Genomic DNA, 12,655 nt, shown 5'->3' with positions numbered 1-12,655 from the left:
TCTCTTTGGAAAACAAACAAACAAACAAGCAAACAAAAACCAGAGATTAAAAAAAGAGGAAAATACAGGAAACATACACATATTCTCAATAAAAACATAAACTCTGAGACTATCACATACAAAAAAAAAAAAAAACCCAGTAAGACAAAAAAAAATGTCTAAAGAAAGAACTATGAGTCAAAAACCTGGTGAAATAAATGCCAGTGGGTTCATTTCTATTGGTCATCTACTGCTGGACATGAGGTTTAACCTTAAATGTGCTTAACATAGCCTGTGATATTCCACTTGAGAAAACTAATATTTGCTTTCCAAGCAGTTTCCAGTTGAACAGAGCTTTTTTGGTTAGTAGTGGAACCTGTGTTCACTCCTCCATCTTAGTGTTGGAATCCTTTTTGGTATGAGTGTGCATTCCTTATACATGATGCCGTTGTTTCATTTTGTTTTGTTTGTTTTGTTTTGTTTTGTTTTTCTGAGACAGGGTTTCTCTATGTTATCTTGACTGTTATCCTGGACTCGCTTTGTAGACCAGGCTGGCCTCAAACTCACAGCAATCTGCCTGCTTCTTCCTCCTAAGTTCTGGGACTAAAGGTGTGCACCACCACGCTGGGCTATGCCATCATTTATATGAGTTTATATGTGCATCATTCCTGTTCTTAGCAGACACCCTTTCCAGGAAGCCTTATGTACCATATTGCATTAAACCACTCGTGATTTCTGTTCTCTAAATAAGTGATTCAATATTATAATTAAATATTTTCTTCCATTACATGGAATTTTTAAAAATGTCATCACTATGAAGATGACTGAGAGCAGAATATGGGGAGATAGCATAAACTAAATTCTTAGTATTTTTAGTTGCTATAAATTACCTCTATTATACAATTAATTATCTGTTTTTTGGAAATAAGATGTACTTTGTTGATATCTAGATCACTGATATATCCAAGTTTTTCCCTTTGGTAGTTATTCTACATATTATACAAGCTGTTGTAGTATTTACCTGAGGGCTTTGTTACTACATTTTGAACATTTGGTACATAGTGAGTACAAACATTCTCTAAGTAACCAATTACTATTACAATTAAAACTAGTTAAAACATAATCACAATAACCTTTAGGAAGTTTGTTTTGCCATAAAAATTTTCTTAGTTGAATATTTTTCCTGCCGAGAAATTGGTTAAATCATATTTTTTTTCCTTGTCACCTGGGGACTCTTCCTTAGCATGTAGAATCCTGTATATTTTGTACCTCAGTGCCCTGGAACCAGACATTTAAACTGTTTATCATGCTAGAGACTTTGTAGAAGAAACAGTTGTACTAGATTATAGTGCTGACAAAACGGTCAGAGCCTGGAACATCTTGATAGTATTGTGTGCCCTTGGTGACAAGAGACATCGAGTGGGGTTCTGTCTCCCCTGTTATTTGAAGATTTCATTTAGAGCTATTTTATATACATATACATTTTAGGAAATTTCGACTGTATTAGGCTTTCCGATGAAGCCCTTGAATGGCCATTAGTTTTAGATGTCTCACTTCCTATGTTTCCCCCTCAACCCCTCTGACCTCTCTTCTCCAGTTGATATTCCCATTCCAGTATTTTTCATCCATAAGTAGATATATCTCCTATTCTCTCTTTATGGAAATTTATCTGCCTCATCCCCAATTCCTTATTCTATATCAAAGTTTTGTAGTTCTGTAAATTGAAGCTTGTTTATTACTGAGTTACAAGCTATTATTTACATATAAGTGAATATATAGTATATTTGTCTTTCTAGATCTCAGTTACCTTATTCAGGTTGATTTGTTGTTGTTGTTGTTGTTGTTGTTGTTGTTGTTGTTGTTGTTGAAAACTGCCTTGGATGTGGTCAGGGAAAATCTGGCAATGTGAGACAAAGAATGCTAAACAGATTTTTCTCTGAGCACACTAACTTTAATTACCTAATGTTGGTGCTCTCTGTGACCACCTAAGACTCTGACCTCTTAACTCTTTGGTATCCTGAATTTTTTTTGTATATTACCAAGAGAGATATAACTGGATCTTGAGTTAGAATGATTCCCATCTTTTTATGAAACCACCACACAGATTTCCATAAGAATTGTACAAGTTTGTAATCCCACCCAAACCTGATGATTATTCTCCTTACTTCACAGGCTTCCCCATCTTTGCTGCCCTGAGATGTCACATGAGTTGTTGATCTCAGTTGTTCCATAAGATGAAAACTCAGAGCAGTTTGGGTTTACATTTCTTGGATGATGAAGAATGTTGAACAGTTCTTTCAGTTTCTTTTCTTGATCATTTTATGTTTCTTATCAGTACCACATTTATTTGGTTGTGTTTTTTTTATATATAGTTTTTTTGAGTTCTTAATAAATCTTAGGTATTAGCCCTCTTTCATATGTATAGGTGATATGTATCTTTTCCCAAAACCAGATTTTCTTGATAAATGGCAAACTTATGTATTATCTAAAGTTGCTGGTAATTCTTTGTAGAGAGTATAATTGCTTTATTTATCCTATTTTTCATTCAAAAATAGCTTTTAACCCTACCAAGTATAATCAGCAACTCATGACAAATCTGTTGCTGCCAGCATGAGCCATGCTAATGGGCACTGAATTGATCGAGTCAGTTATCACACCACCTTCCATGGAATTGGAGTTAGCTAAAAAATCAGGTCTGCAACCAGTAACAGACATTACTTCACTCATTTCTGAGATGCTTTTAGTCAAAGTACTTGTATTTGACCAAGATTAGAACCAAGGTTCCTGCTAAATTTATAATATATTGTTTGAGGTCTGGCCCTGCCCAAAAGGGGCTTCTTACAATGTTGTATACAATAACACTTAAAATGTATAGGTTGTTACTTTGTACCTATTTACACAAGTTATAGAGCTCAGTTCTAGATATGTGACCAGTAAGGAATAAAATACACCTAAATGATCTATTATAAGGGCCCTGATGGTAAGCTATCTCACATACATCTTAGTGGTCCACAATCCAAATATAAAATATATTTTCGGCAAGCAAACATTTACACTGGTGAACAGTAGCTGATATCTTGGATCTCCTCATATTTGCTTCTAAATTCTCTCTCTTAATGAACCTTGCTATTTAACCTTATTGAGGTATGGCAATATGACAGGTTTTTAATTATCTGTCTTATGGACTTGCTATACAGTTTAAATAAAAATTTATAATGAGCACAAGTTATCATTGTAAAAACAAATATGAAATATGTGATAGAGAAAAGCATATTTTTATGTAATTAAATGATAGTATGTGTTTCATTGCTTTAGAGAGAAAATTGTCTCTCCTTCCTTATGTGGTATAGAATATTTGGCACACAAGAAAGTGAATGAATTAAAATAAAAGTGAGAAAATATAGCCAACTTAATCTGAATGCTAAGCATTGAAATCTAAAGACAATAGTTGATATTTTAACATTTTAAAATTTTTATTTCACTTGAATAACAGTAACCTACTAAATTGAAGGATTTACATAATTTTCTCAAGGTACATTTAAAATAAAAGGACAAAAATTTAGTTTGCAGTATTGACAGCCAGAGAAATATGCAAAAGATAAAATATAATAAAAATGTTTTCTTTATAATTGATCCAGAGAAGTCAGCACATGGAATCCTTTTTAAAAACTGAGTCTGTAGATTCCGAGCACATGTAATGACACATAAGTATTCTGATTGAAATTGGAGAAGGCGTTAGCCCTCTTGTCCCACTTATTTCATTGATTTTTGGGTCCTACCTATAGAATCTACAAAGTGTGACAAAAAAGTTAAATAACCAGAGAACTTGTTGGTGGCTGTAAGATACAATTTACAGAATTGGATCTTTTAAAGATGGGCTATCCTGAAAATTATTTTTATGCAAAATAAAGATAAATAAGCCAGTAGATCATAGAGATTGCCTTGTTTATTATGTAGTAATTTGTATCTTAGCCACAGGTAAAGTATAGCTATATCTAAAGAAATATTGTAGTTGATTTATATATGGGAAAACACATAAAATAGGGATAGTCTTAACGAAATATCCCACTGCAAAATTGTTCATTTGGAGTAGTAATATATTCCTATACAATAGGAATTGTATTCATGATATTTCATAAATATTTTGTAAATGTATGTGTGCAAGTGTGTGTGTGTATGTGTGTGTGTGTGTGTGTGTGAGAGAGAGAGAGAGAGAGAGAGAGAGAGAGAGAGAGAGAGAGAGAGAGAGAGAGAACCATGTACTTATATGTGCCCACAAGGGCCCTGAAGTCCATTGGCAGTAGCAAGCTGCTTAATGTATGGATCCTAAAAGTAATTTAGTTCCTCTAGGATGATAGGAATTGAACTAAATACTGAGCCATTTCTTTGTCATGAGAATGGTTTCTAAAATTTATCAGTCAATATTAAATACTTATTCTACATTTGTACAATATCTTGAGGTCACAATTCTCTGTCCTAAAATCATGAGAAAAGATTTCATATTGAAGCAGTGAAATAAAACTTTTTTATCTATATTCATATTTTGAATTCTAATAGCTACTGTGAAAGAATAATTCTGGTTTTAGTTATTAATCTACTAAAACACTCCCACATTGATCCTCTCATATTCTATTCACTCATTACAATTTTCATTCACTCTCTAGAGTGAAGAGAAAACATAGTCATATAGATAGATATATGTATAATCAGAATATATTTTTTCTGGGGTTGTATAATAAAGAATTACTTTTTTCTTTTTTATGTTTTTATTTTTTATTTTTTATTAATTTATTCTTGTTATATCTCAATGGTTATCCCATCCCTTGTATCCTCCCATTCTTTCCTCCCTCCCATTTTCCCCTTATTCCCCTCCCTCCCATATTCCCCTTATTCCCCTCCCTCCCATTTTCCCCTTATTCCCCTCCCCTATGACTGTGACTAAGGGGATTACCTCCCCCTGTATATGCTCATAGGGTATCAAGTCTCTTCTTGGTTACCTGCTGTTCTTCCTCTGAGTGCTACCAGGTCTCCCCCTCCAGGGGACATGGTCAAATGTGAGGCACCCTTAAACCTTTAAAATGTCATAAAATTATTAAATATAAAAATAATCCTTATCACTAAAGTCCTTTAGTTCGCTGGAACAGAAAATTATGTATAATTGTTGTCCTTTACAATGACATATTCTGGCTCCAACACTAGTCTAGTATGTACACATGGCTTCAGTCATATAAAGCATGCATCCTCCCTTAGGTTTATCAGCTGCAGTTGTGCATATCCTGATTACTTTAACAAACAAAATGATGGTATCACAATTATAAGATTGGAAGTTAATGATCCTAGAAGGAAGAAACATTTATTTTAATGTCATTTGTAATAATTTATCTCTTTTGAAACACACATTTATTTCTTTATGTTTATTAATGTGATTTTAAAAATCCATTATAAATAAAATGTACCATAATTGATTTTGAAGAAACAATATCTCGGTATGTAGCCCAGGCTGATCTTGATCTCATGAATCAACTTCAATATCATCACTGGTGAGTTTACAGATATTTACTGTTATTCAGGATCTGTAAAATTAAAGATACATTAATTAATAACAATATATGAGTCATCACGGTGGCACACACCTGTAATCCCAGCACTTGGGGAGGCAGAGGCAGATGGATTTTTGTTATTTCAAGGTTATCCTGGTCTACAAAATGAGTGCTTGACAGCAAAAGTTGCATAGAGAAGCACTGTCTCAAAAGCCACAAATAAATACATAAATATTTGAACAAATAATAAATGAAATGTTTTTAAAATATTTTGTGTTTGTATCTCTGGCATTATATAAGATTGAGTTCTGTGGTCTGTTCTTGTGATAAAAGTAAACTTTACCCTTTCTGTTTTTCTGTTGAAGAAATTATGTGTTGTTTGATAGAAATTCTTATTTCATCACTTTCAAATGAAAAGCACTGCATTTTCATTCTTCTTAATATTATTCTATTTCACTTTGTGAAAACAAGCATTTCTGACTTGTTCTGTAGGCTTGAAGTTGCAAATGATGAATCTGTATTTAACTAGACAATAGAAACATTTTAAACTAAATACTAAGACTTCAAAAGTACATGACTGCAAGTATTTTCAAACAACCTAATAAATATTTATTTTGAAAACATATATTTCATGTTTTATCATCAAACAATACAAATGTAAAACAGTGTTAAAATGAATATTATTTTACCAGGCCAAGTGGGCTTATAGAATCCAAATGTTTCCCTTCTTCAGTCAGATTGAAAAGATTTTCAAAGTGATGATTGTGGCTGTTTCTGGTCATTTATGAAAATTGACAGATGGCATAACAGAACTATTTAAAGCCATCTATCCATCTGCCCTGTCAGTGAAGATGGATCCAGGATTTATGTCAAATTCATTGATCATGGTATTATGCTATTGCAGTACAATCAAGAGTTTCATTCACATATGTATCAGATTGCTTGATGTAATTATGTGGCAATAACCCCAGGCAGTAATCAGCATAACAGATGGAGGCTTCAAAAACTGAACAAACTATGGATATAATTATGTATCGTACCTCACTTAGGAAAGCATATACATAATGCAGTCACTGAATTGCCGCTGTACATAATATAGTGGACTTTTAACACTCCATTAATTTGTTTGCAGTTAACATTTTCATGTACAATGTGTGACTATTTTTATGTATATTTATAATGAGCATATTTTAATAAGCATGTATATATATGGGTATGTAACATAGTTTACATACCCCTATCTAGCACTTTAGATACATTTATAATACCCATTTAATACACATACATAAGATATAATATAAGATATGCATGTATGTTCATGTGTATAAACATATAAAGCATACGTATAAATACATATAAAGCACAGAATACGTTTTAGTTATCATATTGAGGAAAGCTGTCCATCTTTTTTGAGATAGACTTATTAGCATGGAACAATAATTAGAATAGACTGGTTGATTTCTTTCACCAGGCATTTTGTAATGGCACTTTTACATGACCTCTAGGGATTGAAGTTAGTTTTTCCTGTTTTGGGGGCAAGTACTTTTAGAACTGTGCTGTTCCTTATTCAGTACAAATAATTCTTTTTTTTCCCATTTTTATTATGTTTCTGTTTTAACATATGCATTTATATTATTAAAAATAAATAAAAAACTACATACAGCAGGAAGAACCATGAGACAATCAGGAATCATATAAGTGTTACACTGAGAGTGATTTGGCTGTTTGTATTTGGTGAACTTGGAGTAAACCTCTTTCCTATCTTGTTGTGTCTAAAATTCGGAATCAAAATCAAAATCTATTATATTTTATATCTATGAACTTAAAACATCTATATTGATCTAAAAACATCTTAACCTCTAACTGGCTAAGCTTAATTGTAATACTAAACTATCTGGTCCTTAACACCTTCAGAAACTTGGAAAGGAATAAAACTTAATCATGTGAGTGAATGAGAAGTGCAGGTTAGCAGCTTCCAATATGAGGAAATGACTGAGGCAATTTAGTGCCTGAACAGACATCTAAAACTCTCTATAATGTTGGAACATCATCTTCAACCTTTGAGACCAATATATCTGACAGATATATTTGTCAGACAGGAACTATTGAGGACTTGATTATCCTGTCTTGGCAGAGTTTGGCTGTCAACTCTGGCTGCATCCAAACTTTCCCTTTTTTAGGCAGAATTCTGTCTGTGGCAGAAATGAGGACATTTTGCCCAGTGGCTTGTTTGCTACATTTGAAGCCAGCTCCATGAGGAGGTTCTTTGAGGTGCATCATCTTCTTTGAGGTAGGCTGGGTGTTGCCAGGAGTTAACTTGTCATGTTGTCAAAGAATTTTTATTCAAGTAAAATTGTTCGAATGCTAGTGAGCCAAATCAAGAAATAAATATACCTTAGAAAAGATAAAGTAAAATACTTATGTTGATTTTTAAATTAAGATGGTAAGAATGGTTTACAAGGTCTTGAGTTTAGCTCATAGCATCCACATGACAGCTATCTATAAGAAGAACTCTATGTTTACTAAGTGCCATCATCTGGTCTCTGCAGGCATATATGTGGTGCAATAGCATGCATCCCAAACTCACACATTTTAAAAATGAGTTTATTCTGCAGGAATACTTTCTGTTGTAAAAAATATCTCAAAATAATTGATAATAATGTAAAAGGAATATAAAATATAAGTAAGTCAAGTACAAGTAAGATATATATCTAGATTCAAGTTAAAAAAATCAATGTGCAGATAGACCTTAACCAAAAATTGGAATTATGGCACCATTTAAAATAATTAACTAGAAATGCTAAGGACTGATGGGAGTCCTAAGTCAAGCTTAGAGCAACTGAAAATTATAACAAATAAAACCTGTGGAATATTGATCACAGTTAAAGAAAAATGTAGTGTAAAGGAGACGCAACCAAGACTCTAGATGTCTCTTCCTGATATAGAGGAGCAAAGAGAAAGATTATTAAGAAAATCAAGACAAATCACAGCAAATCTTTGATGAAAATAGCTCACACACTAATGTTTTCAAGAACTGAAAAAGAAGCAGTACCAAATATAAGTAGATTAAATAAGTGTGGTGCTGATCATCATATATTAATTTTGGAAAGCATGTTAGTAATTTCCTATAAAGTAAGAAAAGTACCTTAGCCATATGTTCTGACTTAAAAAGCAAATTAAAATATCAGCTAATGATCAGAAGCTAATTATTTACCAAACAACTTGATTGAGAACAGAATATTAGTCTTTAATGATAATAATAAGATCAGAGGTGTGATGGGTGTACCCTGAGTAACAAATTAAAATCTTCTACTTTATTGCGAAGTCTTTTTTCTTTTATGGAATTACTGTCGGTGCAAGTCAGTGAGTCTGATTCTCTTAGGTTCATTTGCTTCTGTTAGTATTTTCCATCTTTGATGTGATGAATTTTGGTTTATCTTATTACATTTTATTTTGTTATATTTCAAAAAATGAATGAAGAAATAAAAGAAAATTTAGCCACTAGAGTAAAATGTCTTTATATCTACTGGGAGAAGGAAAATCAGTTTTCTACAATAGTAACAGTGGATATATCAACCATTCTAAGCCAAGCCTCATGTTCAGGAGCAGTTGACAAAAACATAATTTTCCTGTTTTTTTGGTTTTGTTTTGTTTTTTTTATTTGGTTACGGTTTGGTGGGGTTTGTTTGTAGTGGTGGTGATGATGGATGTTGTTGTTGTTGTTGTTTTCCTTTTCTTTTTAGGATTTTTAAAAAATTGTTTACTTTGCTTTAAAGGTTTTGCAATTCTATTCAATTTTATATTGTTTTTCTTTGTGAAATAATAAAGTTGGGTGTATGGGGAGTATGAGAGTATTTGGAAGGACATAAGGAAAGAGAAGAATATGATAAAAATATATTTAATTTAAATTTTCTTCTAAATACTGATAAATAAAAAGGAGAGGAAAAAAATGTGAGAATACTTTATAAACTTTTTATATTTTTTCTCATTTTATATGTATACATGTTTCACTTTCATGTGTGTATTTATTAATACCAGATGAATGCCTCATACCCTTGGAAGTACTGGACATAAGGATTTTTCATCACTAAGAGGATGCTGAGAGTAAAACCTGTCCATTCTGTAAGAACACCAAGTACTCTTAATTGTGAAGTCTTCTCTCTAGCAGTCATGTTTTATATATTTTTGGGTATGTGTGGTGTTGATATCCACCTGGCCCTAAATTATCAAACTATATACCATATATTCAAGCACATAAGATGATTCCCAACTTTTCCAGGTAAAATATAGAGTTTGGATTATACTGCCATATAAGACTGTGGGAACTGGACAAGGGTTAGCTTCCCTGGCCCCCCTCCCTGCCCTGTGATTATCAACTTGAAGTCAACTTCACTGGGAGCTAGACTGGGCATTCATGTCCCTGACAGCCAAACAAAAGCTCACCATATCAGATTAGGGCCAGCTTCTCCTTCCTCAATTGTGTGGCAGACCCACTGTGTAACAGCTACAGCAGGTAAAAAAAAAATAGATAAAAATCCCCCTGAAGACCAGATTCCTCTATGCCCCTTACCCAATTATGTAATGCCAAGGCTGGAAAAGTCCCCTGTGAGGTTTCTGCTTTTATAAACTTTGTTTTACATGGAGCCAGAGATGCCCACCTTCCTCAGTCTCTGGGCAATGGACAGTCCTTGCTCCAGAGCAAGATCAATTAAAAAATACCCTGTGTACATTGCATCTGGCTGGTCTCTGGTAGTCAATGGAGCTTTCGTGACTTGGGCATTTCAAGACTACCACTCTTCCTGTGCACACCCTGTGCCACAGACACTGGCATGTGTCTATTTGCTGGCAGGGCACAGACAGCCATGTATTTTATTAAATGCTGGAAGACAGCCAGTGTCAGCTTACACTGCTTCTTTAAGGCAAGCTCAATACTCAATCTGAAGATGCACAACCCTCTGAGTAGAATGGGTGGGTTCTGGTGGAAAGCCAATCCATGTTCATGTTCTCCTCCTCAAGGTACAGGAAGATGTGTGCACCTTGCTCCTCCCTGCTTTATACTCCTTTCATAGAGTAGGGATTGGTTGCTGCACCCCTCCCCACTATATGTGCCTGACATATGAAGCAAGAAGAATTAAGCTGCAGGTAAGTACCCAGCATATAAGAAGACAGCTGACTTTTTTGGGGAGAGGGGTTGAAATGTCATCTTCTCCAGAAAATACAGCATATAAATTGTGTATTTCTTAATAAACACAATATACTATCACATTATATAAAACATATATTTATTAAAATAACAAATAATAATATGATATGTATGACAAATGATTATGTAATCCTACAATGTCATAGTTGTGAGGACAGTATTTACTTCAAGAAAAAGAGAGAGAGAAATAGAGAGAGACTGGCAGGTGGCTAAGATAGAAAGCCAGAAACAATGAAGACATTTGTGGTTTGAATGATAGCAGCTGCTATACTCATTTGTTTCAATTCTTGGTTTCCAGTTAAAGGAACTATTTGTGAATTGTTAGGAAGTATGGCCTTGTGGGAAGAGGTGTGTCATGAAGGATGGTTTTGAATTTTCAATATCCCATATCAGGTTGAGTCTCTCTCTCTCTCTCTCTCTCTCTCTCTCTCTCTCTCTCTCTCTCTCTCTCTCTCTCTCTCTCTCTCTCTCTCTCCTGGCTGCCTGCAGATCAAGTTATAATGTTTTCTGCTAATATTCCAGTTTTGTTCTTATCTGCTTCCTGCCATGATGATCATGGACAAACCTATAAACTAAAACTCTGAGCAAGTTAAATACTTTACTTTATAAGAGCCTTCTTTGTCATTTTGTCTCTTCATAGCAATAGAAGTCAAGAAGAAAGGATGGGATTTAGAAGGGGCAGACAAAATTTAACTTATCTTCACTTAATATTTTTTAAAACATCATGTATTTTAGAAACCCAATGTCACTATGTAGAAGAAATTTAAATTAAATATTTATGAAAATATATTGAAAAATGATTCATTATTGTCAGATCCTACAAATGGATGTAATTTAATTTAGATAAATTTATAATTATTTACATTGTGAAAAAAACTGGATGGTGGATGTTAATGAATACAATCTGTAGTCCTGTGATTTTCTGATTATAATATTACATTACTGACATTGGATGGCTGGAATTATCAGAGAATCATTATTTCAAGAAGACATGGCTATTTTTTCAGTTTATTATTAATTCTGATAAATATTCATTATTTAATTAGCAAAAATCAGAAACTAATTTTACTAGTAAAATTGGAGTGTTAGAAATTGTTACTTATTTATATTGTACTTTTTGTTTGATATAGGATTTCAGGTATACCAAGCTGGGTATATGTTGGATTAGATCTACAAACACCTTGACCTTCTGCTCCTTCCAAGCTCTGGGATTATGGGTTGTAGCCTGCCATGACTCTATGGTGATAAGGATGGGATACAGGAGAAGCACTCTACTAGCTGAGATACATTTTCAGTCCACACCATAATATTTAAACAAAACTACAATGTGTACAACCCTTTCTGTGAACTGATTTTTAAATTTATTTATTTATTTATTTATTTATTTATTTATTTATTTTACATCCTGATTGCAGAACCCACTCTCCTCCCATTCTCCTCCCCCCCACCCCTTCACACACACCTTTCCTCATTCTACCCTCTCATTCTCAGAGGGAGAGAAGGGGAGAGTCTGTTCCAGAATTAGGTGCATCATCTCCCACCGAGGCCAGACAAAGCAGCCCAGTTAGGAGAATGTGACCCAAAGGGGGGCATCAGAGTCAGAGAGAGCCCTCACTCTAGTTGTTGGGGGATTCACACGAAGACCAAGTTGTGCAACTGCCACATATGTGAAGGGGGTGCTGAGATAAGTCCATGCATGCTCTTTTGTTGATGGTTCAGTCTCTGTGACTGTGAGCCCCCATGGGCCTAGATTAGCTATAGTTTGGCTTGTGGAGTTCTTAACTCCCCTGGTTTCCTCACTGGTTCTCCCAACCCTTCCATGTGACTTCCAAGCTGTCTAATATTTTGCTGTGTGTCTCTATGTCTGTTTCTGGGTGAAGCCCTGTCAGAGGACAGTAATACTAGCCTTGTGCCTGCAAGCATATTAAAGTAT

This window comes from Acomys minous (genome assembly GCF_964271855.1).
Source record: "Acomys minous genome assembly, chromosome: 17".
Lineage (NCBI taxonomy): Eukaryota > Metazoa > Chordata > Mammalia > Rodentia > Muridae > Acomys > Acomys minous.
Note: the sequence above shows the minus strand (reverse complement) of the source record.